The sequence below is a fragment of the Monodelphis domestica genome, chromosome X (genome assembly GCF_027887165.1).
Source record: "Monodelphis domestica isolate mMonDom1 chromosome X, mMonDom1.pri, whole genome shotgun sequence".
Taxonomy (NCBI): domain Eukaryota; kingdom Metazoa; phylum Chordata; class Mammalia; order Didelphimorphia; family Didelphidae; genus Monodelphis; species Monodelphis domestica.
Window position 1 is genome coordinate 31,544,952 of NC_077235.1, and position 25,791 is coordinate 31,570,742.

At 41.8% G+C, this 25,791-nt stretch overlaps 1 protein-coding gene across 1 annotated transcript in view; it reads left to right on the plus strand.

Moving 5' to 3' along the window:
- Positions 1–25,791, plus strand: part of NEXMIF (neurite extension and migration factor) — a 198,264-nt gene that overhangs the window by 135,230 nt on the left and 37,243 nt on the right. The window contains exon 6 of the mRNA XM_001362112.4: positions 17,320–17,475. The gene's annotated coding sequence lies outside the window, so the exon portion shown is untranslated. The remainder of the gene's footprint in view (positions 1–17,319; positions 17,476–25,791) is intronic.

The following is a 25,791-nucleotide window of genomic DNA, read 5'->3' on the forward strand; positions in this document are numbered from 1 at the left end:
GTTTTAAGATCCCACTATGTGCCCAGGCCCAGCTGGACATTTAGAGCCAAAAAGGAAGCCACCTCAGCCCTCAGGAACTTTCCATTCCAACGGCGATGTGACACAGGTGGAAAGTTCATACGAAGTATCTACCGAATAAATACCGTTAGTTCAATGGAGGGAAGAGGAAGAATGACTGGGAGAACCCGAAAAGGCCTTATTAGGTGATATTTAAGGTCCTTGGTGGGAGCTGAAATGAGAGAGGAACATTAGGTGGAGGGGCGACAGATATATCTGGGGGGCAAATAACTGGGGGGCAAAGCCAGTGGTTCCCTTTCTTTCTCTCAGACAGTTTCAATATACATCATATCAAGACAGCAGCACCAGCCTGCAGGTTACCTTATCTGTATCGGATATGTCTTTTCCAGGGCATATAATGAGATCAGGTTAATAAAACCTTTCCAGTTTTATTTCTCTCTCTACTTTGCCATTCTGTCTGTGTTCAGTAAAACTGGCCATTGCCATTCCACAGAATCACAGGACTAGAAGGGGTCTTGGAGCCCCCTCAGCCAACCCCATAATTACACTAGATCCTCCTCTCCTGTATACTCACTTTGGGCTAAGGGAGGGTGGCATCTGCTTTGACACAGCATTACGTTTGCTCCTTCTCTCAAGCCTAATTCTCCTTGAACCTACCGCCTGTGCCTATTCCAAGTTCTGCCCATGCATATAAAGCAACCAGTCTAGTGCCACATCCATGTCCCAGGCTTTTGTACCATGGAAAACAATAGCTTTGTCCCCTTTCAGTTTTCTCTTCCCCAAGGCAACCTCCCCACCCACATTTTTTAACCCTTACCTTCCATCTTAGAATCAATACTGTGTATTGGTTCCAAGGCAGAAGAGTGGTATGGGCTAGGCAATGGGGGTCAAGTGACTTGTCTAGGGTCACACAACTGGGAAGTGTCCGAGGTGTCAGATTTGAACCTGAGACATCCCCTCCCCACATCTATAGGTCTGGTTTTCTACCCAGTGAGCTACCTCACTGCTATCCCCCAATCACTTTAAGAGACTCTCCTATGGTTGATCCAAGACCCTTCATTCTTCGGCCTGCTTTCTAGGATGTTCTCTTCTTCCATTCATTCATACAAGTTGTTCTTGTGCCCAGAATGTCTTTCAGTGCAAAATTGAAGCACCACTTTCCACCCATAGGCTTTTCTCCTTTCTCCAGTCATTTGGTGCCCTCTTTCTTCCCCAGTCACCTTGGTTTGACATCCACTTCATAGTATGCTCCCTCCTCAGTGGAATGGAAGTTCCTTAGGGGCAGGGGCTCTTTAGTTGTTGCCTTTCAGTCCCTAGTACCAAGGACATTGTCTTGCCTGTGTGTAGTAAGTGCTTTATAAATGTTTGTTGTTGAATTAAAGTCATTTAAGACCCCAAAGAACTTGGGCTAGTCAAGTCTAGAAAGGCAGAGAAGTAAGCCACATAGTTGTAGTACACGTGGCTGTTTTTGGCATTCTCAGCATTTCTTCTCTGGACCAATATGGCGGGGGGGGGGGGGGAATAACTCCCGGAAGTCCCATCTCCTTTCAGCTATTGCTTGCTTGTCTGTTGATCCTGTCCTCGGTGGGTTTGTAATTATGTGACTCTTTCCCATCTGTCTTGGGAACAATGGGTTTGGTGGCTTGTCACTATGGACAGCTTCCTCACAGCAAGATCCCAGGTTGGATCTTGGTTGGAGGCAAAGGTGAGCTCTCTTCAGAGGACATAACTGGAGGCTTCAGTCTTTGTTATTGGTGAGTTCAGGACTCCTTCCTTCCCTCTCCCTCCTTTCCTTCCACTCTTCCTTCTACAAATATATCAAGGTTCCACCGTCTAGAAAGCTTCTGGAAAACATTCCTTGATTAACTCTCACTTGCTTCTGCTCATCCCATTTAGTCCCTCTCCCATCAGTTTTCATTAAATTTATTTGTGCTTCATAAAGTATTCTAAGAGGGATTTTCCAGAGGGGTGTCCAGGTTCCCTGTGGGATGATCCAGTTGGAGAGGAAGAAATTTTTTTTGTCTTTTCTTTACTATAGAAATCATACCCAGCATTCAGTTTTTGAGTTCAGTACATAGGGGGCACTTGAGATAGGCTATTGACTGAATGATAGAATGCTGTACTGCCTCGCTCTTAGAGATCCCCAGTTTGGGAAAATGTTATCTCATTTAACTTATTGTACTAGTTGACACCTAAGGTCCACTACCACCATCCCTGCCAATGGCCATAAAACTGTATGTGAAAGATTGCGGTGACTTTGCCCCTTTTTCAGTTACCAGAATAACTGACCAAAAAATGTATCAGCCTGCAGCCAACCTGGTAATGAGTTTCTCCAACCCGGCTAAGTTGGCTTGGACCTCTTCTCAGGGCCTCTTAAGAACTGGGTCCAATTATGAGCCTTTGAGAGCCTATACCTAAATGAGGTACCATTTAGGCACTTTAGTGGATTGAGGACATAGAAAAATTCTACAAAGAATTTGCAAATTCAATCCTGCAAATTAGATCAACATTTGCTTTGATACTCAGTGACTTCGATGCAAAGGTGGGCGTAGGAAAGGACAGTGAAAAATATGTTGGAATATACTTCAGGAGTAAGGAATGAGAGACTAAAGATTGATAGATTACACAATAGTCTCATTACTGTACAGTATCGATAGGCATTGAGCGTAGCAAAAAGCAAATAACAACACAAAAATGAAATTGATTGTATTTTAACAAGCAGGAAATTACTTGTTACCAAGATAGGAGTTATTACTGAGATCAATTGTTTATGTATAGTCAGATCACTGATATTTTAGGGTAAAGATCAAAATGAATACTAACATAGAAGTATAAAAATGAGATAAAATATGGCACGCAATTAAAACAACTCTAACCTGACCTATTGAAATGAGTTATTGACACTGAAGAATGGAAAGTGGATGATGGAAAGGACATTGACACCAATTATAACAATTTTATTTAGAGGTTTAGCTGACATAAATCAATTGCCATAACAAGGAGACCAAAAGACTGGAACAATAGCCTTAGTGAATAGACATTTGGCCTACTTGCCAAATGGAGAGATAGAAGGGCTGAGGGCAGTGCTGGTTTAGAATATAAACTTGTTTATAAAATTGATACTGGAAGTTTATGAACAGTAGTATCGCCTCATAAAACCAAGAAGCATCAGAGGGAAAAACCAGTTTCAAAAGAACTTGGCAAGAGACACAACTAAGCAGCCATTCTGAGGGCATTTAGGGATAAAACTAGGAGAACAAAAAAGCTAGATGAAAGATGGAAACGATGTGAAACGGTGAACTTTACAAGTATCTACTTTCCTGAATATATATTGGACATTAGCCACATGTGCAGCTAATGTCAAGTGTAATCAGTGATTGTGCTAGATGAAGCACAGTCTGGACAATAACCATTCTCTGTCGTTTTCTAAGGCACTGTAGTTTGCAATGACAACATGATGGAATAAAAATAATATGACACTGATTCATAAGCCATGAGTTCTGATCTTACTCTGCCATTTTTTTTGTCTTTTTGACCTTGGGCTCATTACTTAGCCCTGAGCCTCAGGTTCTCTGGTACTACAAGGAGGACAAGAGTTGGTTTAGAAAATCTCTGCAATTCCTTCCAGCACCAACATCCTATTTGATATTTTCTTACAGTTCTTTCATCTTTGACAGTCTGTGTCCTAGGGTCTCTCGTGGCTCTGACATTCGGGAAAATTCCTTTAGGAATGTAGACACACTTTGTAGACTTTAAAGTACTGTGCACATTGTTATGTTAGCTTCTCTCACTTCTCCAATCTTTATTCCCAATCTGTAGGCCAGGCTTATTATATTCCCTTATTAATTTCTTGACACTAATTAGAAGAACTAGAACTGTCAAAGCCTTCTGGGCAGGACATAAATCTTCTCTTACATTCGATGTTGGGGCCTTACCAGTGGCAGCTTTGACTCCCCACAAAAACAAACCCAGACACTTGAACCCTTCTCATCTCAGAGAGTTTTCCTCTGCTTTGGGCAATTAATGCAACTCTTTTTACCAGCCTGTTTTCTTACTTGTCCTGATTTGGTGGGTTCACTAAATATGGAGGATTTTGCCACTTATTTCTGCCAGTTAGAACATTGTATTAATGAGGCCAAGGTCCCGGATTCCATCACTATGTGGACCAGTTAGTTCCTCTTTGTTACTGGCTGCCTCCAGAAATTACTGTGGCCTGATTTTTCTCACAGAAGCACAGAACCTCAGTATCAGAAGACCCAAGTTCAAGTCCCACTTCTGATATAAATAAGCTTTGGGATTCTGGGCAAGTCACTTGACTTCTCTGAATCTTGGGTTTCCCCATCTGTACAGTGGGAAGATAATTATTGTACTACCTGCCTCACAGGAGATCTGAATTCCTATCTCAGCTCTAACAGTTACTAGTTATATTAGCCTGAGTATGTTATACTGCCTTTGTGAGCCTCAGTTTTCTCACCTATAAAATGGATCTTATAATTGTTGTACTTACTGCCTCAGAGGGCTGTTAGGAGAAAAATGCTTTGAGTACTAGAGCAATGGGAGTTGTTATTTTTACTACTACTACCACCACTACTACAACCACAACCACAACTGCTCATACTATTACTATTACTACTACTACTGCTGCTGCTGCTTCTACCATTACTGTTGGTCATAAAACAGCCTGACTGAGAGAATGTGGATGACTCAGCCCAACCCAGCCCCACTTCGGTAATCACAACTGAGTGCCGAACCTACTGATTGGGGGTGGGGTGGGAGAAGGAGGGTCTGCTAACATCACCTCTGTATACAAGTGACAGCGTTATTATAGATCTATATATACATATATATGCGCTGGTGAAGACATCATTTTTTAACAGCTGTGTTTAGTTGAATAACAGATTTAGAAAGTGCAGACTTTAATTAATCTATGTTTTCTCCTGAGATTTCAGCACCATCTGATTTACTTTCCATGGCTACCAAGTGTTATTGTAGTTGGGGGGGGGGCTAACAGTTCTTTGCTTATCCTCCCAGGATATTAATTCTATTCTCTTTCTTTTTTCTAAAAGAGACTCCAAGATCCATTCTGGAGTAGACAGTCCATATGGAGAGCAAGGCTTTTTAGCCAAACCATTGGCATTGTAGTCAGAGCAGGATGTGGGGCCTAGCTCTGATCCTCACTAGCTGGGTCACTTTGGAAATATCCCTCCCTCTCTCAGAAGCTCTGTCTCCTCGTATGTAAAAGAAAAAGGGTTGAACATACTGATCTGTACTCTCCGAAGGGATAGTTGAGAGGTTGGGTATAGTGAGGGGAAGTGATTCATGTGGGACTTGGGAGATGTTTAACTAAGGGGGCTGCTCCCTTTCCCAGCTTCCTCCTTCCCTCACTGGTGTAGGTACCACAGGCTCAATCAGGCTGCTTTGACTTTTGCCTTGATAGAGATCAATCTCAAATTCTCCCTTACTCCAAAGGATTCAGCAGGACATCTCAGATTAAATTAAGAGGAATTTGCTGTTGCTGAAAAGAAGAGGTAGAGAAGATGGCTCAGATCGGTGAAGTTGAGAATAGGAGAAGGAACCTAGAATTGGAGTCTGTAAACATGTGTCTGAGTTCCCAGTCTCTGTCACTAACTAGCTGTATGACCTTGGGAGAGTCATTTCCTCAGCCTTGGCTTCCTTCTCTCTAAACTTAAGGCATTTGACTAGGTGATTACTGAAGTATCTTTCAGCTCTGATAGTCTATTTGCTTAAAAGAAATGTAAGAGCTAGAAGGAGCCTTATTGTTCCTGTGATTCATTTTACAAGTGACCCAGAGCTGTCGAAGGCCTTTTCCAAGACCGGAGAACTAGTTCATAATAGAGCCAGGGGCTAAACCCAGGTCCTCTGGCACCAAGTCCAAGGTCTTTTCCACTAGCTGGTCCCTTGCATTGGTCAATTATACTAGTAAGAGTTTGTGTTCATATAGCAAAACACTTTGCATATGTTATCTTATTTTATCATCTCTACAATCCTGAGAAGGAAGGATGATGATGATGATTATATTCCCCATTTTATAGGTGAGGAAACTGAGTCTGAGAGAGGTAGAGCTAGTAAATATCTGAGGCAGGATTCCAACTCAGATCTTTCTGATGTCAAATGCAGCACTTTCATCCACTATACCACCTCCGACATTCTATGTCTCTAGTCTTTCACATTTCCAGTAGTCTCTGTTCTCTGCTCTAAGGTCCTTTTCAATTTTTAACATTCTCTCTCCTTGGCTGTGATGTTCTATTGCTCTGTTCTCAGGTTCCTTTCAACTCTAACATTCCCTGTTCTAAGGTCCCTCCCAGCCGTAACAATATGTGCTCTGTATTTTATGGTCCCTTCCATGCAATGAGCTAGAATCCCTCCACCAGGGAGAGGTAGGAGAGTAAAAGTGATGGATGCTCTTGGCAGTGATGCCCTCGGGCTGGAACAGCTCGCTTCTTTCTTCAGGTCCTTATCCCTGCTGCCATAAGCTTTACCCAGACCCTCAGCACTAGCTTTCCAGACAGGTTGGTTGTGCTCCTGGCCCTTTGGAGTCTGTGGCAGAGAAAAGGAAAGGTATGGACAGAGGCACACTGGGAGTTGAGACCGATTTCAACTAGGTCTGCCACTTAGTAGCTATGCTATCTTGGGAAAGTCATTTAATCTGGCTGAGGCTCAATTTCCTCATTTAGAAAATGGAGCCAAATAATCCTTTTGCCACCCATTGCTGTCAGGATCAGATGAAGGGCCTTCTGGGTAGGACAGAACACACTGGGCATGCTCTCAGAAGTCTGAGGTTCAAGCCTTGCATCTACTATTTACTGTACATATAACATTGGCAAGTCTCCTTCCCATCCTGCACTGCCTCCATTTTCTCGTCTATAAAATGAGATTAGATGATCTCTGCGGTCCCTTCCAGCTTTAAATCCTTTGCTCCTACGTGTAGTCAAAAAAGGTTATATAAATGCAAAGAATTCTTTTCCCTTTGGCAGTCTTCTGAGGACCTCCCAGTGACAGGCCCCCAGCTGTGATGGGGAGGTTTTTAAACCTCATTGTGCCACATCTCCCCCCCCCCCCATATGAACTAAGAAAGATAAGCTTTGCAGGGGCTGACAGGGCCATGAAACCATTGTAAGGAAAACCACTGATTCTCTCCACCTCCCCTGGCCCCCCTTCTCTTTCTCTGTCTTGGCAGAAAATGCAGCAGCTGTGATAAAAAGGCCAAAGCTTGGGGGAGATAGGTTGAGTCAGATAAACAGTCAATTCCCTGGCACTCCTGGCAATTTTCTCCCTGCTCTTTTGTGGCCTTCCCAGGCAGAATCTCTCCTTCAGTCCTTGGTTTTCTTGCTTGTCTCCGCCCCTTGAATTTCAGTGCTATATAGATACCCTGATACTGACCCAGCTTGGCTTTTTGATTTCAACATGCCCCTCAATGCAGGCAGTGTGTTATAGTGAATAGAGAGAACTAGTTTTAGAGTCAGGAAGCCCCGAGTTCAAATCCCACCCCTGGTATATTCTGGCTGTGTGACTCTGGGCAAGTAACCCTCTCAGTGTCCCAGGTGACTCCCTAAAAATTTTAAGTTGCCAAGTTGGTCCTCATCTGCATTGATTACAGGTCTAGTACCTACCCTTGTCTCTTTCAGAGTAACAGAGCAGTGTAGTAGAGAGAATTCTGGACTTGAATTCAAGACATCTGGGCTCAAATTCTGTCTTTGCTATTGACTAGTTATATAACCTTGGGTTAGTCATGTTCCCCTACGGACCTCAGTTTTCTCCTCTATGTTAGGTTAATGGCACTTCCAGCTTTCCAGTTGCTCAGTCTTGTGACCTCCCTCTCCCTCATCCAGCAAATTCTGTGGTTGTCAAGCTCGCCTATTAGCATCTGCCATCTTCTTTCTCCACAGCTAGATCAGGTCCTTATTTGTTCTCATTTTAATGATTAGAACAGATCCAGAGTAGAATGGGCCACCGTGGTCAGGCTTTGGCGGATTTAAGAAGGGACTAGATGGCCATTTGCCAGATGTGCCTTAGAGGAGGAGATGCTTCATGTATTGGAGATGCCATCTGAGAGGCTTTGTCAAAGAAAAGTGCCATGTAAATGTGGCTTGCCATCTTATCATCAGCTCAAGTTCTCCTTGAAGCCTCATCTCTCCTTTAATGTTCTTCCACTGTTCTCAGGCTGTAAACTCTTCACTTTGGCCAGTGAGCAAATCCCATTGCTTCGTGTATCAAAGCCTTGCTTCTCCAATTGTAAGACTGACTGAGGGCAGCTGACTGCCAGGAAGCATTTGTTGAATTGGATGAAGTCAGCATTTGCAGAAGATCTGTTCCCCTTTCCTTGGGGCCTTTTGGGGCTAACATGGCAGCAGGACACTTGCCCTCTCTGGGTCTCAGTTTCCTCCTCTGTAAAATGATGGGAATGGACTAGGCAATTGCTAAGGTCCCTTCCAGCCCTACATGTGGAACTTTTTGTGACCATACACTCATTGAGAACCGAGCTGTATTGTTCTTTGTTAAATCTCCCTTAGCCCAAGACATTGCCCAGGATAGATATTTAATAAGCGTCAATCATGAAGAAATGCATGGTCCCTACAAGGAGCCATTTTCTGGGCAGCCTCAGTGACCAACTGAGGGTTGGGTTCCATTGTCCAGATTAGTACTTAAAAGTCTCCCACTTGGATGTGCAGTGGTATCTCTTCTCTCCGCCCCTCCCACATGCTGGGACTGTCCCCTGCCACAAACAGCCTCTGTCCCAGAAACAAAAGGGATGAGACCTGAGATTCTGAACAATCTTGATTCACTGGGCAGAGTGCATTTGTTACCTAGGAAACCAATTGCAGCAGGGTCCCACTTAATGAAATTTATGAAATCAACTTCAAGACATCTTGATTAGGAATGTGCTAAAACATATACAGTTTGATGAAGACGCACAGTCTGCAGATGTGCACAAAAATGGTCCTCTTATATGCCAGGTCTGGGAATGCGTTTCCAAGGCTGCTAAGAGCATGGAGCTTTCTTTCCATTTGGTTTCTGAGAAATCTGTTAGTTCCTTTTCAGGATGCTGGCATTTAATTTTAATTTTAATTTCCAGAGTATGTTTTAGCTTAATTGGCACAGTGGCAGCTTTGCTGCCTGGTGCCTGCTTTCTGCAAACCTGGGCTATTAGATCTTGAATGCAAAGGAAATGGAAGGGTGGGGCAAGATCCTCATCAAGGTGGATAGAAGGTCATAGACTAATAGAATGGAGAATGACAGGCCTAATAGAAGAGCAGTGAGTAACCTTAGATCATACTGTACCAAAGCCAGGAGAGAGTTTTTTTAATAAAGCGTCTCATCAAAACAAACAGTGCAAAACCAAGGCGCCGTGTTCCCGACACACCACACTTCAGGCTCAAAGTCCAGCTTTGAGTTCTGGCCTTGCTTCAGCCTAGCTGTATGCCTGGGAGGGTGCCATTCATTCCCTTCACACCTCTGAGCCTCAGTCTCCCCGTCTTTGAAATGGAGCCGACCATGGGCTTTATTTCTTGACGAGCCCTTAAGTGCTTCATTTTACCAAAGGGAAAACAGGTCTTTCTAGAGAGCAAGGGACTTGCCCAAGGCAAAGAAGGTAAGAAGTTCAAAAGCCAGAATGGATCATTTGGCATGCTCTTCCTGCCGTATGGGTTTCTTTGTATAGAAAGTAACATAGAAATGGAACTCGCTATCATTCTTCTCATTTCTTCTGCCTGCCTGCCTATGCCCCATAAGGGTTTGCAGCCATCTGGAGTTTCTGTGGTGCTTTAATGGTTAAATCATTGCTCACCCTAGCCTTGTGTGGATTTAATTCAGTCCTTTGGCATGGAGTTCGCCAAGCAGAAAATCTTTGAAGTCAGAATCATGCCTTCTGTTCCAGGCATCAAATGAGATCTTCTCACTGTTTCAGCTGCTTTCAAATGCAAAGTGGGGACCCAGGTATTTGTAAACCCCTAAGTAAGGCTTGAAACTCACAACCCTCTGTGGCTTACTGGCCACCTTAGGCTTCCAGCCTTCTCTGTAACACTTCCAACTTGATTTGTACCCAAATAAATCCCTGGAGGCAAAAAAGAGGGGGATTTTCTGACTTGAAAAAGAGACATACCTGTTCAAATAAATATTAGAAGGGATCTCTTATTGCCCTTCCCTCCTGTTCCATCCCCCTCCACCAGACCATCGCCAAAGTGTTGCACCCTACCCCTCATATTGCCACAGTTAAGAAGGGATTTCTCTTCTGAACTGAGACTGTGAGATTAATGGAAAGAGTATTGGACTGGGAATCAAGCTGCCATTAACTAGCCTTGAACAACTCACACCTCAGTTTCCTCATCTGTGAATAAGGTTGATAACCTGTGTTACCTGGGACTCTGCCCCTGGTTCCCTTGGTTCCTCTAGATGAATTTTTGTCTTATCTTGCCTGGAGTCAGGTGTCAACCCCACTTTCAGGGCATTCTTTAGCATGCTGCCCTCACCCCACCCATCATCCTCATCTCCCCTGGGGTTCCTCTTGTGAATTATCCAGCTCTGAGATCTCTCCAGCCACTGGGAACCAGGCCTCTAGCCCTTTTCTCCTAGTCATCTCCACACCAGGCCACCACCCAGGTTTCCCCCATTCCAGTGATTCTTTCTGTGTTGTCATCCACAATTAGAATGGAAGCGCCTCGAGGGGAGGGACTGTCTATTGCCTGGCGTGTAGTAAACATTTAATAAAAGCTTTCTTTCTCGCTCTGTCATCGAGCGGCTTTGAGGCTCATATGAAATAATGGGCAGTGAAAGGCTAAAGCTTTAGGGGTATGAGGCACCATTATTAGAACTGATTGGGATGGGAACTGCATTTGTGTTTTCATTAGCATAGGCAACTTACAGAAGAGGAGTGCTGCTTGGGCTGCCAGCGGTGCGGTTCAGCCCCTTCTTAATAACTTCTCATCTTACAGACATGTCTAAGGCACTGAGAAGTGATGGGACTTACCCAGGGTCCCACAGCCAGGATGTGTCAGGCATAGAACTCGAAGGCAGCAGGTCTACTTGACTCCAAAGCAGACTCTATTTAGCCCCACCATACTGTCTTCCTTTTTAAGTGGCATTGACTAAATGCTGAATGATGATGAAATTGTTTTGCTGAAGGCAAAACTGAATAATATCCATTCACAATTCCTATAGCACCTTAAAGCCTATACTCTCTGCATTGCAAAAGAAGGCATGCATGTAATACATGTTTGCTGAATTCAATAGAATCAATCACTTTCCTTACAGCAGCTCTATTAAGTGAGGAGTGCAAACAATTTTATTCCTGTGTTTTTTATTCCCATTTTATGTGGAAGTTTCCAGAGGGGAAATGACTTATCCAGCATCATCCACCTAGTAAGTTTTGGAGCCAAGACTCCAACTGAGGTTTCCTGATTCCAATTCAAGTGCTACTACTGTGAGACCTAGAACTGTCTTGAGCTAGTTCTTCTTACTGGCTGACTATTAAAGATCAGTTCACTGGTAGGGGCTTGGAAATTTTAGATAGATATATTTCAGCGAGATATTGAAGCAGCCCTTGTGAGTGCTCAGTTAGGCTCCAATATCCAGCTGAAATATGCTTCTCTGAACCCCTGCTCCTGAGGCTCTGGACTTCTCCATCATATTCCCATGGCTCTCTTCCACCCTATCCCCTTTTCAGCTTTTTCTGCTAGAAATGATTAGGTTGATTTTCCACATTTTACAGATGAGAAAGTAGACAGTGCAGTAGAAAGAACACGGCCTCTAGTGGCCCAGTTCAAATACCAGCCCTGCCTATGTGACCTTGGTCAGGTCATTTGACCTCTACAGGCTTCAAGTTTCTCATCTATAGAATGAAGAGATTGGACTAGAATGGTGCTTCTCAAACTTTATGGTCTTACTTTACACTATTAAAAGTTATTGAGGGGGGCAGCTGGGTGGCTTAGTGGATTGAGAGCCAGGCTTAGAGATGGAATTCCTGGGTTCATATTTGGCCTTAGATGCATCCTAACTGTGACCCTGGGCAAGTCACTTAACCCCCATTGCCTAGCCCTTACACTTTTCTATAATAAGGAACTAATACACAGTATTGATTCTAAGACAGAAGGTAAGGGTTTTATTAAAAAGTTATCAAGGACCTCTCAAAGAGCCTTTCTTTATGTGGGTCATATCTATCATTATTGCCTTGTATTGGAAAGGAAAACGTGTTAGCATTATTGTGAAAATCATTTTGATCTTCTAAACCTCCTTAAAGGGTTTCAGGGATCCTCAGGGGTCCCTGGACTGTATCTCTAAGAGCTCTTCCGGATCTAAACCTGTAATTCCAGGTTAGATGACTTACACAATGCTGACTGAAATCTTGGAGCCATGTCTCTCTGCCTCTCTCTCCTCTGTGACCTCATGGGCCCTCGAGCAGTCACCGTTATTTTTGCACCTTTGTAAGTTATTGATTTTTATATTGGGCCATTAGCATTGACAGATGCTTTTAATTAAAAGAAACACACACACACACACACACACACATTACCACCCCCCACCCCGAAGCTCTCAAGAGGCAAGCAGTCTAATTTGGCATGACATTATCAGGCCTAACAGTTGTTGGCATGTGAAATGTCTCAGAGATCATCCGTTGTTACCATAGCCTTTTGGAGTAGTCAAATGAAGTTCAAACTCGGGATGTTTTTGAAGTCTGAAGTCTCCCTGGGGATGTCTTTCATAACATCTCTGAACTGGCAAACGCTACAGTAAATGAAACACACGGAACTGGATTAAAGGGTTATTTCCCCGGAGTGTTGAGCTGACAGAGATGGCAGAACCTTCGGCCCCAGACAGGACCCACTGCCAGTGACAGGAGGCGCCCTCCACAGGCCTCATCCCCACAACTCACTGCCAATAGCCTGGGCCAAGAAGACAAAATTGTGACCGTTCACAACAGCTGGTCAGGTAAAGTGGAGACTTGAAAGAGATAGGCCTTTGTTAGGACTCAAGGTGAGCCAGGGTTCATCCTTGAAACCATAGAATCAGTCAGCTCATTGGAAGGTGCATCTAGATCCACCAGAAACCCCAAATGTTAAATTAGGTGAAACCTTTGATCCAACCTTCTGGTGATATTGAAGAGGAAACTAGAGGGCCGGTCTGGGATTCCAAAGTAAATGGCCACCCCAGTACTCCAATCCATGCCTTCTGACACGAAATCATACTTCTTTGCCCTTTCCAGCAATCCCATTAGAGCATTTGGTACTTAGCCTCCACTTGAAGCATTAAGGGTCGTATAAGTCCCAAAAGCCAAAACTAAGCAAAAGGTATAGTGCCTAGTCGGGCACACTAGACTGGCACAACTCAGAGAGACTAGGCCAAGCAGTTAATGGTGACTTGGCATGGGGTTAGGCAAAGAACCACCAAGTCCTCCAGGGGTCAGGCTGTCCTTAATAAGGCAAGAGCAAGAGAGTAAAACCAATGCTATGTGGACATCTCCATGTTCTCATGTGGCATGACATCAGTGAACCTGATTTGGCTCCTTGTCAGTGATATAATCTTAGGATAAGGATTTTCCCTCGCAATCTTGTCTATAAAAGGAAAGGGTTGGCACTAGGATGGCATTTGTTCTTATGTAGCATTGTTGGGACTGTAGATTGGTACAGATTCTTAGAGAGCAACATGATATTATAAAGTTACAGGACTGGTCCTGCCTCTTGGTTGATTCTCTTGCTAGAACTTTATCCCAAAAAGACCATTGAAAGGAACTGTAGGTGTACAAATAATTGTAGCTCCTCTTTTTGTTATAGCCAAAAATTGGAAACTGACTATGTTGTCTACTTATTGGGAAATGACTGAATAAGTTCAGACACAACAATATAATGGAATATTAATGATGTCTCTGTAAAATATAAATATGAAGCATATGATGACACATAGAAAGAAATATATAAAGTGTCATAAAGGAAGGTCAACAGACCAGAATGAAAGGAAGACAAAACATTTTTAAATTAGCCTATTGCTCATCAGTCCAAACTGGTCTTACATGAATTGGGTTCATTATTGGGGAATCGTGTCATCCCACACCCCCTTGAAATTATACCCTTTGGCTCATTTGCTTTCACTCAAGAATCCCTTCTGGGAAGTCTTGGAATAGAATTAAAATGTAGCTTATGTCTAGGTCTTCACCAAAGTAGATAAAAAGGTTTCTCAGATCCCATAAATGCATTTAAGGCACCAGTGAATACTGGATATAGGACTCCTTCTTCCTTTCCATAAAAAATGTAAAAACAGCATAAAAGAATCATAGTAGCCCATAAGCAAGCAGCATAATTCTCCTATTTCTCTAGTGAGGTCCCTCTTTCTCCAAGTCTCTGTATAGTTCTGTAAACTCATAGTGTTGCCAAAGGGGCAACCTCCCATCATTTTTATAAGATCCATTTTTACCCCTAGAGGCCCATTGAGATATCTATTCATGACTCTGTTTTATGATGCTACCCTGAGTACCTGAACTTTCTCTCTAAGGAAAACAAATTTGGAATCGCCAAAGAGGCAACTCCCTTCCCATAAAACCTTCATTATCCAAATAATTAACAATAGCATGACCTGATGAAGTTTAAGGGTTTTTTTCTGCTTCTCTGACCTCCATAGCAATAGCTTTCTTCCTTTACTGAGTCTTCTACTACAGAGGGCCATGGGCACAATCTTCCTCTCCTCTCTAAGGGGTTGACACCGGCCAGAAACTATTCCCTTGCCCCCATCACCGTGCCCCTCTGATTTCTCACTCCACTTCAGTCACTGAACTCTCTTGTCCTTTCTCCAAGAGGCTGGAGTTCAGTGACTCCCATTCTGAGTCCCTGTGGTTTCCCTCTTCTGGGTCCAGGTGTTTCAGTGCACATACCACTCCCCTGTGCCTCTGCCTCTTTGTGGCTGGGCCCAAGTACTTAAAAGTCCGAACATTGCAGGGGCTAGAAACTTTTGATTGCACTCCAGCACTGTTGTTGCTGCAGTTGCTGCTATTTCTTGGACTGAAATGTTGTCATTTTGTGCGCTGATTAGGGGGCTAGCTGACCAGTCTCTGAGAAGTCTTGCCAATATATAGTTGCCTCCTAGGGACCTAAGTCTATGTTCAAGTCTCTGGAGATGAGCCTCTGCACAGAAGGGGAGAAAAAGGCATAGAAGTCCCAGTGTGGAACAACACTGCTTTTAAAGCCTAGTACAAAGGAATGACTGACCCACAAATAGTATGAGCAAAGCAAAGCATCTCCAATTACAGAGACTTATTCACTTGTATTCTCCATCTGATGCAATGATTGCAGTTCTTGCTTTTTTTAGATTCACTTGTTTCATAGTAAGTTTTGCTCCCATCTCTCATTTGTATTCAGTTTATGTCTTTGATTTTTAGGTGGGCTATTTTTAACCCTTACCTTCTGTCTTAGAATTGATACTAAATATTGGTTCTATAGCAGAAGAGCAGGGCAATGGACCTTAAGTGACTTGCCCAGGGTCACCTAGGTAGGGAGTGTGTGAGATCAGATTTGAACCCAGGACCTCCCATCTCCAGGTCTGGCTCTCCATGCACTGAATGAAGCACCCAGCCATTCCTTAGGTGTGCTTCTTGCAAGCTACAGTTTGTGGGGTTTTGTTTTCTCCAAACTCATCCATTTTTCATTATTGGATTATGTAATCTATTCACACTTAAAGATACAAGCTTTCCTTCATTTGTCTCCAATACTGATTTGTCATTCCCCCCACTTATAAAGAAGGTACTTTGTCTTTTCTTTTAGTTTCATCTCCTTTTGTTGTTGTTCAGTTGTATGTGACACTTCATGACTCTGTGGACTAAATTGTTCTTGGGGTTTTCTTGGCCAAGATACTGGAGTTGTTCGCTTTTTTCTTCTCCAGTAGATTAAGTTTAGTAAATAGATTAAGTGACTTGCCCAGGGCCACCCAGCTGGTGAGTGTCTAAGGCTGGGTTTGAACTCAGGTCTTCCTGACTCTAGGCCCAACACTCTATCCACTGAGCCCACTCAACTGCTTCCTAGTCAAATAGAGGTTAAATGACTTGTCCAAAGCACACAGCTAGTAAATGTCTGAGGCTGAATTTGAATTCAATTTTTCCTAACTCCAGGCCCAACCTTATCCACTGAGCCTTCTAGTAGCTCTTTCAAAGTAACCCTATTCCCATTGATTCTCTCATGGGAATCTTTCTCCACCCCCCTCTACCCCCACCCATTTGTTTCCCTAGTTCTGGAGGTTTGCTTTAATTTGTTAGTTTTTTTCTTTCTTCCTTTTATCTGATGATTAATTCTGCTTCTCTTGTTTTTCCATCTTGATTAAGTAGTCAAGTTAAGTCCTCCTTCTCTCCTTCAGCATGTTCTGTCATTTTTTCAAGTTTCATTCTCTTTAGAATAATAGAGACTCATGGACATGACCTTTATTTAGATTTTCATTGTCTCAGTATTCTTCGTGCAATTAAAGTTTCCAAGGTACACCCTCTTCTCAACAGGTTCTGTACTTTTTCCATGTGGGTCACGGGAGATAGGGTGTAGAGTGACTGAGCTAGGTTAGTTTGGTAGATTTTTACCTTGTTGGGATTCTTGGTGTCCTAGTCCATAGAAAGAGCTAAAACTACTTGTCTCTTGTGTATAAATCCTATTTTGGAGGGGATTGAGAGGATTGGAAAAAATGCCTAGTCCTCCATCTTGTTGGTCAGATGACCAACAAGATTTAAGTATTTAATCTCAATGAGACCTGAATGGGTCATCCAGTGCCAATGGGTATGGCCACACTCTCCACAAAGAAAGGTAATCAAAGGTTTGCAACCTTGTCATCTCATTAAGTTGGTCCTAGAACTTCCCTGATTAACCCCCAAAGGGTGGAAAGGGTCAAGAAAGAAAAGCTAAACATAATAATGAAATTATTAATACCTAGGTAGATCCTATCACCCCCATTTTACAGATGAGTAGACTGAGACCAGCAGTGGTTAAGTGACTTGCCCAGAGTCACACAGCTAGGAAAATCTCTGAGGCTGGATTTGAATTCGTCTTCCTGACTCTAGGTCTTAGAAGTATCTTAGAAAGATTGGGAAAGGGGCATATTATAAGTTCCTTTTGGTACCTGTATTTTGGTGGCCTTCAAGGAATCTGCTAGTGTTACTGGAGGCATTTCTGTTTTATCCATGTTCTATAGCAAGTCAGTGGAGCTGGGTTATGGATGTAGGTGTTTTGACTCCATCCCCTGGGCTCTTCTTTCTGCTATCCCCCCAGCCCCTCCAGTAGAGTTGTCTCCACTATGGGTTGTTGACCAGCCTCCTTCTCTTCACAGTTGCCTTCCTCAACCTGCTCTACTTGTCTGTGGCCTTTCTTCGGCACTCTCCTTGACCTACCTAAAGACCAAATCAAGAAGAGAGGAAGAGACAACAGAGCAGAAAAAGCACACAGAACCACCCCAGCTCCGGGAAGGTGGGATCATTGGGGAAGAGTGAGTAACACCTACTCCCGTTCCAGGTCTGGCCTCTGCCCTTCTTGTGCAAGAGTTCTTGACAGCAGGAGAAGGAATAATCCTAAGGATTGGAAGTCAAAGGAAATATGGGTGGTTGGACCTAATCTTATAAGGTCAATTACCATATTTTCCAGATATAGGCTCATACATAGATCATTAGTGTTACTGTAGAATTCCAGAGCTGAAGGAGCCTTAGAGCAGAGAATGTCATATTTGGAGGGGGCTTTCATACAGAGAATGTCAGAGCTGAGGAGCAACTTAGAACACAGATTTTCAGATTTACAAATGGCCTTAGAACAGGGAATGTCTGTGCTTGGCAAAACCTTAGAATGGAAACTGTTAGGACTGAATGGGACTTTAGAACAGAGAATGTCAGAGCTGAAAGAGACCTTAAAACAGAGAATTCCAAAACTAGGAGGAACTGTAGAACAGGAAATGGCAGAGCTGGAAGGAACCTTAGAACATAGACTACGCAAGCTGGGAGAAGTTTTAGAACAAAGAATGGCAGACCTAGAAGGATTTTTAAGGCAGAGAATGTTATTCCTGGAAGGGATTTTAGGACCCAGACTGTCAGATCTGGGAAAGACCTTGGAACAGAAACTTTCAGAGCTGGAAGGGGCCTTAGAACAGAGAATGTCAGACCTGAAAAGAGTGTTAGAACAGAGGATGTCAGGACTGAGAGGGGCCTTAGAAGATGGAATGTCAGGGCTGGGAGGGATCTTAGAACAGAGAATGGCAGAGTTAGGTGGGAACTTGGAACAGAAAATGACTGAGTTGGAACATATCTTAGAGCATAAATTGTCAGGGCTTGAGGAGACCTTAGAAAATACTTTTTCAGAATTGGGTGGGACCTTTGAACAGAAAATGTCAATAATGGGAGAGATCTTAGAACAGAGAATGTTGGCACTAGGAGGGACCTTAGAACAGAGAATATCCGAGATGGAAGAGGTCCCAGAACAGGAGATGTCAGCGATGGAAGGGATCTTTGGACAGAGAATGTCAGAACTGGGAGAGATTTTGGAACAGAGGATAGATGACCTGGAAGAGATCTTAGAACAGAGAATGTCAGAGGTAGAGGGTGTCTCACAAGAGATAATGGCAGAACTAGAAGTGATCTTAGAACAGAGATTGTCAGAGCTGGAAGGGATCTTGGGAGAGAGACTGGCAGAGCTGGAAGAGACTTTAGGTCAGAAAATGGCCCAACTGGAAAGGGCCTTAAGACAGAGAATGTCTGAGTTGTAAGAGGTATTAGAACAGAGAATGCTAGAGGTGTGAGGGACCTTAGAATACAGAATGTACCAACTGGACAAGACATTAATAATCATCTAGCCCACTTTCCCCTTTGCTTTTCCTCCCTCCTGCTTCCTCTTAGAGCCCCTGTCACAGCTCAGTGCCACCTCTCCTCAGCAGAGGATCAGAGAATTTGAAAGAAAAAAAACTTATATTAAGCTACTTAACCTCCTGATTAAGCTGCTCTGGTCAAAGTTAGGGTTGGGTGGAAAAGGTTGGAGACTATTCAAATGATGTTTTGGATTATCCTGGGACCACAGCTAATTGAAAGCTGGCCTTTTATTGAAAGCTGACCCTTTTTTAGTGAAGGGACAGTTGTGGTTCCTTGATTTGATCTATCCCTCTGTAGGCTATACTTGTATGTTATGGATAAGAGTCCAGAGCTCAGTTGGGGGATCAGCTCATCTTAGCAACTGGAATAACAACTGGAGTTGGAGCTGGGCTGAAGTACCATCTGTGGTATGGGATCCAGAGCAGTAGGACAGAGAGACCTAGGAGTCCAGGCTAAAGCCTGTGGTGAGAGTGAGAATGGTTGGGATTCTCAGAGAGTGTCCTGACCTCTGCTCCTGAGCTTACTCCTCAGTTGGCCTGAGCTGTCACACCTTATTTTTTTAATCATATATGTCAAGCTCCAAATTTTCATAGTAAAAATCAAGGGCCAAATTGTCCAAAGGAGCAAGTGCCTCAAAGGAAATTTGTACCTCTTAGAATATAGATTTATATTTGTCAAAGCTGGAGTTGAGGAAGAGAGACTAATTTAGGACAGTGAATGTTACACCTAGAAAGGAACTTAGAACATGAAAAGTTAGAACTGAGAGAACGCTTGGATTAGAGAATTATTAGAATTGGGTGTGACCTTAGACAGAAGAAAGACAGATATAGGAAATTCTTCAGGGCAGAGATTGTCATAAATTGAAGGATCCGAAGGATGGAGAATGTCAGAGCTGGAAGGGATCTAAACACAAGTGTTAGATCTAGAAGGGAATTTAGAACAAGGAAAGTCAGAATTGGAAGGGTTCTAAGAACATACCAAGTCAGAGATAAAAGAAAATTTAGTAAATGGAGACTCAAAATTGGAAGGGTTCTAAGAACATAGACTGTCAGAACTGGAAGAGAATTTAGAACATTGAAATTCAGAATTGGGAAGGTTCTTAGAACATAGGATGAAAATGGAAAGTCAGAATTGGAAGGGTTCTAAGAACATTAGGATGATACAGCTGGAAATGAACTTAGAACATTAAATGTCAGAATTGGAAGGGTTCTAAGAACATAGAATGGTTCTAAGAACTAAGAATGTTTGAACTGGAAGGAAATTTAAAGAAAATTGAAAATCAGGAAGTACTAAGAACATAGAATTTTTCTCAGAACATAGAATGTCTGGATTGAAAAAAATTTAAACCATTGAAAATCAGTATTTGATTCTAAGGGTTCTAAGAATTTAGAGCATTTGAACTGGAAGGAAATTTAGACCATGGACAGTCAGAATTGGAAGGGTTCTAAGAACATAGAATGGGTCTAAGAAAATTTTGTCTGAACTGAAGAAAATTTAGAATATTTTGAAAGTCAGAATTGGAAGGGTTCTAAGAAGATAGAATGATTCTAAGAAGATTGACTTTCTGAACTGGAAGGAAATTTAGAACATTGAAAGTCAGAATTGGTAAAGTTCTTAGAACACAACGTGTTAGGGCTAGAAGACAACTTGGAAAATGGAAAGTCAAAATTTGAAGGGTTCTGAGAATATAGAATGTCAAAACTTCGAGAGAACTGAGAACATTGAATGTTAGTATTGAAAAGGTTCTAAGAACATAGAATGGTTCTGAAAATATAGAATGTTTGAACTTGTAAGAAAATTTAGAACATGAAAAGTAAGAATTGAAAGGACTCTAAGAACCTAGAATGTCTGAACTTGAAAGAAATTTAGAACATGAAAAGTCAGAATTGGAAGGGTTCTAAGAATATAGAATGGTTCCAAGAACATAGATTATCTGAACTTGAAGGAAATTTTGAACATGGAAAGTCAGAATTGGAAAGGTTCCAAAACATAGAATGGTTCTAAGAAATTTTGGAAGGATTGGAAGGGTTCTGAAAACAGAATGGTTCTCAGAACCTAGAATGCTTGAACTGGAAGAAAATTTAGACCATTGAAAAGCAGAATTGGAAGGGTTCTAAGAACATAGATTGTCAGAACAGAAAGATAACTTAGAGCATGGAAAGACAGAATTGGAAGGGGTCTAAGAACATAAGAACATGTCAGAGGTGGGAAAGAACTTAGAACATTGAATGTCAGAATTGGAAGGGTTTGAGGAACATAGAATGGTTCTAAGAACCTAGAATGTCTGAATTGGAAAAAAGTTTAAACCATTGAAAATCAGAATTGGAAGGGTTCTAAGAACATAGAAGGGTTCTAAAAACCTAAAATGTATGAACTTGAAGGAAATTTAGAACATTGAAAATCAGAATTAGAAGGGTTCTAAGAATGTAGAATGATTCTAGGAACCTAGAATGTCTGAACTTGATGGAAATTTAGAACATGAAAAGCAAGAATTGGAAGGATTCTAAGAACACAGAATATCTGAACTGGAAGGAAATTTAGAACATTAAAAGTCAGAATTAGAAGGGTTCTAAAAACATAGAATGGTTCTCAGAACCTAGAACATCTGAACTGGAAAAAATTTAGACCATTGAAAATCAGGATTGGAAGGGTTCTAAGAACATAGATTGTCAGAACAGAAAGATAACTTAGAGCATGGAAAGACAGAATTGGAAGGGGTCTAAGAACATAGAATGATTCTATGAACCTAGAATGTCTGAACTTGTAGGAAATTTAGAACATGAAAAGTAAGAATTGGAAGGGTTCTAAAAACATAGAATGGTGCTAAGAACCTAGTATGTCTGAACTGAAAGGAAATTTAGACCATAAAATCAGAATTGGAAGGGTTCTAAGAACATAGAAGGGTTCTAAAAACCTAAAATGTATGAACTTGAAGGAAATTTAGAACATTGAAAATCAGAATTAGAAGGGTTCTAAGAATGTAGAATGATTCTAGGAACCTAGAATGTCTGAACTTGATGGAAATTTAGAACATGAAAAGCAAGAATTGGAAGGATTCTAAGAACACAGAATATCTGAACTGGAAGGAAATTTAGAACATTAAAAGTCAGAATTAGAAGGGTTCTAAAAACATAGAATGGTTCTCAGAACCTAGAACATCTGAACTGGAAAAAATTTAGACCATTGAAAATCAGGATTGGAAGGGTTCTAAGAACATAGATTGTCAGAACAGAAAGAGAACTTCCAATGTTGAAAGTCAGAATTTTAGAGCATGGAAAGACAGAATTGGAAGAGGTCTAAGAACATTAGTATGTCAGAGGAGGAAAAGAACTTAGAACACTGAATGTCAGAATTGGAAGGGTTCTAAGAACAAAGAATGTCTGAACTGGAACATAGAAAGATTCTAAGAACCTAGAATGTCTGAACTTGAAGGAAATTTGGAACATTGAAAATCAGGATTGGAAGGGTTCTAAGAGCATAGAATGGTTCTGAGATCTTAGAATGTCTGAACTTGAAGGAAATTTAGAACATAAAAGTCAGAATTGGAAGGGTTCTAAGAATATAGAATGGTTCTCAGAACCTAGAACATCTGAACTGGAAGAAAATTTAGACTATTGAACTTTAGAATTGGAAGGGGTCTAAGAACATAGATTTTCAGAACAGAAAGAGAACTTAGAGCATGAAAAGACAGAATTGGAAGGGGATCTAAGAACATTAGTATGTCAGAGGTGGAAAAGAACTTAGAACACTGAATGTCATAATTGGAAGGGTTCTAAGATGATAGAATGGTTCTAAATACAAAGAATGTCTGAAGAAGAAAATTTAGGCCATGGAAAGTCAGAATTGGAAGGGTTCTAAGAACCTAGAATGATTCTAAGTACAAAGAATGTCTGAACTGGGAAAAATTTAGAACATTGAAAGTCAGAATTGGAATGGTTCTAAGAACCTAGAATATCTGAACTGGAAGAAAATTTAGACCATAAAATCAGAATTGGAAGGGTTCTAAGAACATAGAAAGATTCTAAGAACCTAGAATGTCTGAACTTGAAGGAAATTTGGAACATTGAAGATCAGAATTGGAAGGGTTCTAAGATGATAGAATGGTTCTAAGTACAAAGAATGTCTGAACTGGAAGAAAATTTAGACCATAAAATCAAAATTGGAAGGGTTCTAAGAACATAGAAAGATTCTAAGAACCTAGAATGTCTGAACTGGAAGAAAATTTAGACCATTGAAGGTCAGAATTGGAAGGGTTCTAAGAACATAGATTGTCAGAACAGAAAGAGAACTGAGAGCATGGAAAGGCAGAATTGGAAGAGGTCTAAGAACATTAGTATGTCAGAGGTGGGAAAGAACATAGAACATTGAATGTCATAATTGGAAGGGTTCTAAGACGATAGAATGGTTCTAAGTACAAAGAATGTCTGAACTGGAAAAAATTTAGAACTCTGAAAGTCAGAATTGGAAGGGTTCTAAGAACATAGAATGTCACAACTGGAAAGGAACTTAGAATTGCAAGTAAAAATTGAGAGGGGTCTATGAACATAGAGCATCAGAGCTGGTCAGAAACTTAGATCATGACAAGTCAAAATTCAGAGAGATTTTGAGGCTCTGGACAGGATTATGAGACGTGATGGGGATTTTAAAGTATCTAGGCCTATCTCCTCCTTCCTTAAATAGGTAGTGTCTCCATAGTTGCCATAGAAAGTTGACAACAGAGCTGGTCTCCTGATCTGAAGTCAGCATTTTAGCTACTCCTAATTCAGAAGACTTTAGTTCGAACAAACAATTAGCCTTGCCAAGTATGGAAGAATTGGTGAATTTTCTGACTCTTACTGGATTTAGAGCAGCCAGAGACCTGAAAGATGACCCAACAATATAATTGGGCTAGGTGGGACAACATATCCATAGATAAGTGTGACTATAAGGTAGAGGTGACTATGGTGGCAAAGGAAAAATCTAGACTAAGTGCTCTAGGAGAATTGTAGGAAAGAGAAAATACACTTGGGAAGATTAGAGAAAGTTTCTTGAATAGAAGGTCCTCAACTGGAACTTGAAGAGAAATATTTCCACACATAGAAATGAGTAGGGAATATGTTCCAAGCTATGCAAAGGCAAGATAGAGAGGGTAGAGGAAGAATCTTCTGCCCTTCCATCCTTCCCTCTGCTTTGATCCTCCTGTCCCTCTTCTTCTGGGCAGCTAAGTGGCATAATGGATAAGAGTTAGGAATACCCGACAGAGCCTAAATCTTTCTTTAGTACTTATTAGTTGTGTGACATTGGATCTCTCACCCTTACTTTTCTTACCTGAAAAATGGAGAAAATAATAGAATTTACCCTACATGATTGGTTGCTACGAAGATCAAATGAGGTAGTACTTGGAAAATATTTTGCAAACCTTTGAGCACTATGTAAATGCTAGCTATATTATCATTATTTGGCCTCACTATGACTCCTGGTCCCTGTACCACAGCCCCATCCTACTCTCTCCACTGATGCTACTGTGGCCTAGCTATTTTCTAGGCACAGTCTTGATCCAATTGTTGGCCAGTTATGTCTGTCCTTGAATCTCTTGCTACATCCCTTGTCTTCTTGTTATTCATGACTTTCCAAACCCCAACGCAAGGTTACCTCCATCATCCGCCTTCCTTACTCCTGTTGCTGAATGCTCCTAGAGAATGGCATGCAACTTTTGCCCATTGGGTCAACTACAAGTTCATGTTCTGTAACCTCATCTGGGCTGTCACAGCTGCATGTTGATCCCTGTGTTCTTCCTTGTCATCTCTGTATCACACTTCCTATAGCACCTCTTCTAAAACTTCTCTCCTCTAGCCTTGTGCCCTACACCCTCACCCTTTTCCTTCCCTCCCACCAGGGGATTTCTATGAGTTATTTTTTTAAGTCATGGCTTAATTAATATTCCAGGCTTATGTGGAGCAGGTTCAGTCTTGGGGTACCACATTCTCCCCCCCCAACCCCCGTTATATCTCTTTGACTCATATTACCTTGAACCTGAATTGCCTCAGGGAAATTTCAGGATGTAGCTCAAACTTAGTCATCTCTAGGCCTCTACAGATGTGAATACAAGCTCCTGAGATAATGCTTACTGGTTTCAATATATCATTTACTTTACCCCCAGAAAGTGCAAAAACCATATAAAGTATTCATAGACCATAAATAATACAGTTCTCCTCTCAACCCAGCAAGTCCTACCTTTTCCTGGGGTCCTTTATAGACCCTCTAATTGTCAAAGGATTCTGTATCAAGTTGAATTGGACTAGTTAGCCTCAGAGGTATCCTTCCAGCTTTTGAAGACATAAATACAGCTGTTCAAAGCAATGCCTCTGGCAGTACTGGGAGTGAAAGGTGACCTTTCCTCAAGTCCCACACAAAGTCTGGATTGTGTAGCCCCAGCCAACAATCCCCAGAATTAATAGGAAGATGGAGGAGTGGGTTATATTTAGGCTGAGTACCTGGCACTATTCCCCTACTCAGACACACAGGGACTTGGTTTCCTAGGTCACTAGTCCAAGTACCATCTATGTATGCATACTAAATGATACCAAGTTAAATATGTCAGTCTTCATCCTAGAGGAGATGAAAGAGTTGGCAGAACACATCATCTTTGGGGGTTATAAGGGAGAATGAAGTCTTCAAAGGAAAAGAAAAAGGAATTGAAGAGGGATAGGGGAATCCTGACCTGTGAGGCCATTGGAGGATTGAAGAATATGACACTGGGAAGGAAAGAACAAATCAATACTTGCATTTAAGTAATAGGTGTGGGGTTCTTCCCATAGAAGGAAGAACCAAGTCCTCTCAAGAGAAAGTAGCTTCTTATACTCAGAGGAATAATGCCGTGAATCCACAGGGATCCCCAGCTGAAAGATCATCTTGTAGTGGTTACAGAAAGAATAGAAGAAGAGTGGTGGGTGGTGACTCCCTCCTGAAGGGTG